This window comes from Gnatocerus cornutus, unplaced genomic scaffold, assembly GCF_029298725.1.
Source record: "Gnatocerus cornutus isolate USDA-ARS CGAHR unplaced genomic scaffold, icGnaCorn1.1 ctg00000328.1, whole genome shotgun sequence".
Taxonomy (NCBI): Eukaryota; Metazoa; Arthropoda; class Insecta; order Coleoptera; family Tenebrionidae; genus Gnatocerus; species Gnatocerus cornutus.
This window is the reverse complement of record NW_028275647.1, coordinates 13,944-20,000: the sequence shown is the minus strand read 5'-3', so window position 1 is coordinate 20,000 and position 6,057 is coordinate 13,944. Positions and strand designations below refer to the sequence as shown.

Genomic DNA, 6,057 nt, shown 5'->3' with positions numbered 1-6,057 from the left:
AGAAACGCACACAAACACACGATTCTACGACACACCACGCAAGAACATGTGCCGACGTAAACACTTTCGTATTTATGATTCGCAAGGTGGACGTCCGACGGACTTTGTAAAAAAAAATACAAAGCATACCCGTCCCGTCCTTTTTGACGAAAAAACACGCTCGAGTAAACGTCTCGGCACACGTTCGAGGCGTGCGTCGTTATATCGTGACGTAAGTGACGATCACGTACATTAATGAGTACCTATTCGACGCGTCGCAACACATCCAACACGCTCCGACGTTTTCGTCCGAAAACGAAAACCGAGCAGTCTTTGAAATTGACACGACCCTCAGCCAGGAGTGGTCCGGGAACATTATATCCGAGGACCGCAATGTGCGTTCGAAATGTCGATGTTCATGTGTCCTGCAGTTCACAAGTTGACGCGCAATTAGCTGCGTTCTTCATCGACCCACGAGCCAAGTGATCCACCGTTCAGGGTAATCTTTTTAAAATTTAAACGCTCGTTCCACAAGAACCCCGATCATGCCGATCGTCCAGCTGTCTATACACGTCTTGCAAAAATTTTTGCGTACGTGCGTACATCCGAAACGAAAATGATCTTCGTGGTTCCGAAACGTGCCACGTCTAAAATTTCGGTGTTGTGGTATGGATATTTATGATTCTCGCTCTTAATTGTCTTTCGTCCGTACTTTCTCGTCTGAAAGGGAACGCGATCGTCGGTCTCAGTTTTACGCGTACGAAAAAATTAAAAAAAATATTAACCCAAACACAAATTTGTATCCGCGCACCGAAAAAGAAGCACTTTTCTTTTTCACGCGGTCTCCGCTTTTACACGCAAAGTACGAGCATGTATGTGTGAAGATGGGACATGTTCGATACGATTTTAATTAGGAATTTGCCAATTTCCTTTTTCTCAGCAATAATTTTAATAAATAATGCTGCTTTCTCTCATAAACTACATTTTCGGTAGTTTTCCTTTATTGTGTCTTTCATTTAGTGTGCGTGTGTGTGTGTCAAGCACTTTAAAAAGTGTGACGAAGAGACGGTTTTTGATCGATCGGAATGAACACATCATTACATCATCGTACTCGTTATGAAAAAGCGAATTAGTATCCGCCGTAAGCGAAAAGAGATTTTCGCGGGCGGTCTTTGTGTTCGTGTTTCAATTTTCTTTCTATATTTTTTCGTCGCCAAACCGAAGACAGATCGTGAATTTTGACGAAAAAATTTATAGACGTGCCAGACTGAGCGTCTAACATAAAATCCTCAAGTTTACCGTTCTATATCGTGACTTAATGACGATTGACGGTGTATATAATTTTGAAATGGTGCAGTCGTACGCTCCGTAAAGAGAATTTTACCGTTTCTAACGAAATCACTTTACCACATCTACCAAAAACATTAAAAAAGCAAGGTGTGATGTGTGTGCGATCGCTCGTTTAACGGCGCTTTCAAAAAACTCTTTGAAGCGTCTAACGACGAACATCATTCACGCGAATCGTAGAATCGGGAGCGTTTCTCGCCGGTCCCGTAGCCGGGCGTAAATCATTTAAAACCCACGGTGTCGTAACCTAATTCGACACCTGCGATTTTCTTCTTTCTCGACTACTCTGCTACATCCTCTCCGTGTGTCCGAAAAAAGAGGACTTCTAACGTCTTTCGACTTTCGCGGTGGAGTTCACAACTTTCCGCGATCCGGTCGAAAAACCGAAAGCGTCCCTCCTTCTTTCCATCATTGGAAAAGATCGAGAGATAGTACAAAAAAAATCAAAAAATCTAGGTACCCGAAGAAACAGCCGTATGCCCGAGCGAATTCGGTTTTTCTCGTTCAAAAAAGGTGAAAAACTCGATCGCAAGGACCGGCGCTGCGGGCCAGCGTAACGCTATTGTTTTTCCGAATATGTACGATTCGTAGTTCAAAACGTCGTACACACGGTGTTTCAAAAAGAAACAAGCAACGGCACGACAAAAGATCGTGCCGTCGACTCCATGTCATCGACGACGGTGTTGTAAAAACATAAAGTGTACATCGACACGATCAAATGAAAATGCATAATAATAAATTATACATATGTCAAAATTCGTGTGTACGAGGACACGTTAATGATCCTTCCGCAGGTTCACCTACGGAAACCTTGTTACGACTTTTACTTCCTCTAAATGATCAAGTTTGGTCATCTTCCCAGCGACATCGACGACGTCGAAACGCCATCGCGTACCGGTCCGAAGACCTCACTAAATCATTCAATCGGTAGTAGCGACGGGCGGTGTGTACAAAGGGCAGGGACGTAATCAACGCGAGCTTATGACTCACGCTTACTGGGAATTCCTCGTTCATGGGGAACAATTGCAAGCCCCAATCCCTAGCACGAAGGAGGTTCAGCGGGTTACCCGGACCGCTCGGTCAGGGAGGACACGCTGATTCCTTCAGTGTAGCGCGCGTGCGGCCCAGAACATCTAAGGGCATCACAGACCTGTTATTGCTCAATCTCGTGCGGCTAGAAGCCGCCTGTCCCTCTAAGAAGAATTGTTTGTACGCCGACAGTAAAAACCGCGCACGACCACCGGGCGAACCCAGGATCGACGGGCCTTTGGGATGTCGAAATACGCCTATTTAGCAGGCTAGAGTCTCGTTCGTTATCGGAATTAACCAGACAAATCGCTCCACCAACTAAGAACGGCCATGCACCACCACCCACCGAATCAAGAAAGAGCTCTCAATCTGTCAATCCTTCCGGTGTCCGGGCCTGGTGAGGTTTCCCGTGTTGAGTCAAATTAAGCCGCAGGCTCCACTCCTGGTGGTGCCCTTCCGTCAATTCCTTTAAGTTTCAGCTTTGCAACCATACTTCCCCCGGAACCCAAAAGCTTTGGTTTCCCGGAAGCTGCCCGCCGAGTCATCGGAAGAACGTCGGCGGATCGCTAGCTGGCATCGTTTATGGTTAGAACTAGGGCGGTATCTGATCGCCTTCGAACCTCTAACTTTCGTTCTTGATCAATGAAAGCGTTTTTGGCAAATGCTTTCGCTTCTGTCCGTCTTGCGACGATCCAAGAATTTCACCTCTAACGTCGCAATACGAATGCCCCCATCCGTTCCTATTAATCATTACCTCGGGGTTCCGAAAACCAACAAAATAGAACCGAGGTCCTATTCCATTATTCCATGCACACAGTATTCAGGCGAAGTTTTAGCCTGCTTTAAGCACTCTAATTTGTTCAAAGTAAACGTGCCGGCCCACCTCGACACTCAATGAAGAGCACCGCGGCGGGATTGAGTTGGGCCGCCCTCTCGAGCTAAGCCCACCGGCAGGACGTCCCGCGGCACGCCAGTTGACACCGCGAACGATGAACCGGCGGCGCGGGACACAGATTCGACTACGAGCTTTTTAACCGCAACAACTTTAATATACGCTATTGGAGCTGGAATTACCGCGGCTGCTGGCACCAGACTTGCCCTCCAATTGATCCTCGTTAAAGGGTTTAGAGTGTACTCATTCCGATTACGGGGCCTCGGATGAGTCCCGTATCGTTATTTTTCGTCACTACCTCCCCGTGCCGGGAGTGGGTAATTTGCGCGCCTGCTGCCTTCCTTGGATGTGGTAGCCGTTTCTCAGGCTCCCTCTCCGGAATCGAACCCTGATTCCCCGTTACCCGTTACAACCATGGTAGGCGCAGAACCTACCATCGACAGTTGATAAGGCAGACATTTGAAAGATGCGTCGCCGGTGCGAGACCGTGCGATCAGCGTAAAGTTATTCAGAGTCACCAAGTTGTACGATGACGGAGACCGCCACCGATTGGTTTTGATCTAATAAAAGCGCTCCTTCCGTTTCCGGTTGGAGCTCTGTTTGCATGTATTAGCTCTAGAATTACCACAGTTATCCAAGTAAATGTGGGTACGATCTAAGGAACCATAACTGATTTAATGAGCCTTTCGCGGTTTCACCTTAATTTGGCTTGTACTGAGACATGCATGGCTTAATCTTTGAGACAAGCATATGACTACTGGCAGGATCAACCAGGGAACTGCGTTCTTGTTTTAAAATAAGAGAGTTTTAGTCTTTCTTTCCTTCTAGTCATATAAGCTACAATAATCGTAGAATTTCGGAAAGACACCTGCTGCTCTTATAAAAAACTGAACACTTTCCTATTATTGTTTTGAAGAAAGTGTGCGTGTCTGCGAAACGAAAACCTCGTAAGAAGAGACGTAACGCCACGCGATCTTTCTGGATGGAAAATTTTTCGACATTTTTCTCACATCATCCTTGATTGAATCTCCTGCAACAATTTTATTCTTATTCATCCGTTCTAAGTTGTCGTCGTCGTCGAAATAAATAATTTGTACACACTTCGGGGTACACGTTTGTCAAAATTCATGAAATGCAACGTAACATTTTTACTTTAATAAATTTTTACAGTGCATTCAGATCGACTAAACGAACAACGACGGATGAATTGATTTATGGATTTTTATTTGTTGCGACTCATCGGAGGAGAGAGTGAAGAAAAAATAATCCAATATCATGGTTACGGAATAATTTTCTATGACTTTTTCATCCTTGTTTGAATCTTGCAACAATTAATTTTATTCATCCGTTCTAAGTTGTCGTCGTCGTCGAAATAAATAATTTGTACACATTTCGGTACACGTTTGTCAAAATTCATGAAATGCAACGTAACATTTTACTTTAATAAATTTTTACAGTGCATTCAGATCGACTAAACGAACAACGACGGATGGATTACTTATTTTTGTTGCGACTCATCGGACGAAAAGTAGAAACATAATCCTCCATTGTAATATAGTTTTTACGGAAAATTTTTCTTTTATTTTATATCCTTGATTGAATGCTGCATTTTATCCGTCTTTTTTTCGTCAAAAACAGAGATCAATGCGATTCATCGGACGAAGAAATAATTTCCCAGTTCAAAATTTAGAGATTTTTGGGCACATCGACTTGAAATTTTATCGTAAAGAAAAAATATCGTCGTCGACAAGCAAAAGTTCAAACATTCTCCATACTCTTCGCTAGATTGAAAGCGACGGTTTATTGTGAGATTTCTCTTTAGAAATATTCACACGTTACGAGTTTATGAAATTTTATTTATTTCAAAATTCTCGCTCGGACTTTAGTGAGTTGACGCATTTGTTAATTTTTGGTCGTTCTGACACGAACACATAAAATCTTTGATTGCATTTGGACCGCTAACATAGAAACGCTCGCCGCATCCGCAATCTCGCTGTGCATGGTCAATGGCAAGATTTGTCATCCCTCAAACGATGGTGGGTCCACAGGGTACACATTCCGGCCATCGTCCCAACTACGGGTAAGTCGCGGTGTACGAGAGGTAACAAGATAATCGGACGCACATAAAATCACATTTCGATCGTACGCTTTTGTCCGCTGCTACATACCACCACTACTATCCCTATATATGCCAGCGCGGCAGCGTTCAGCTCTGAATCACTCGATGCGCGAAACGGTCGAAATCCCATAGCGCGCCGGCCGCTCGCTATGGGCGAGGGGTCGGGTAAATCGGTCTGATCGCTCGGTGCAAAAGTCCGTTTGGGTACTTAGAGACGGAATTTTAAAATTCTGATTTCGCAGATCAATTTCAAGGGTCATTAGGACTCGAATGCCGTTAACGGTGTTTTGAAAAAAATATTTTTTACGTTTTTACGGCATTTCGACCGAACACCTCAGTTCCGACTTCGGACTTAGAATAATTTTCATCAAAATTTCGAACGCCTCAGTTTCCAGAGGGTTTTAGATCCCGTTTAATTAGGAGCTTGAAATTATAAAATCTACCTTCTATCGATGCTAGTTCGACCCAAACATTTGTTCGTTTGGATTTAATTTCGATTTTTCTCGGACTTTTGGTCAATGTAAATTTGTCAACCGCTACACTTCCGAGTTCGGACTTAGACGAATGAGCGCCGAACGCTACAGTTTCGACTTCGGACTTAGAAAAATTTTGTTCGAACGCTACAGTTTCGAATCGGACTTAGAAAAATTTTGGTCGACCGCTACAGTTTCGACTTCGGACTTAGAAAAAT

The 6,057-nt window shown here is 44.1% G+C and overlaps 2 non-coding genes across 2 annotated transcripts; both read right to left on the bottom strand.

Annotated features, from left to right (window-relative positions):
• Positions 1–324: 324 nt before the first annotated feature.
• LOC148165408 (5.8S ribosomal RNA) lies at positions 325–481 on the bottom strand. The gene has a single exon (XR_015771502.1). It is a non-coding gene; the product is annotated as a 5.8S ribosomal RNA (ribosomal RNA).
• Positions 482–2,103: 1,622 nt separating this feature from the next.
• LOC148165407 (small subunit ribosomal RNA) lies at positions 2,104–4,024 on the bottom strand. The gene has a single exon (XR_015771503.1). It is a non-coding gene; the product is annotated as a small subunit ribosomal RNA (ribosomal RNA).
• Between the last annotated feature and the right edge of the window lie 2,033 nt (positions 4,025–6,057).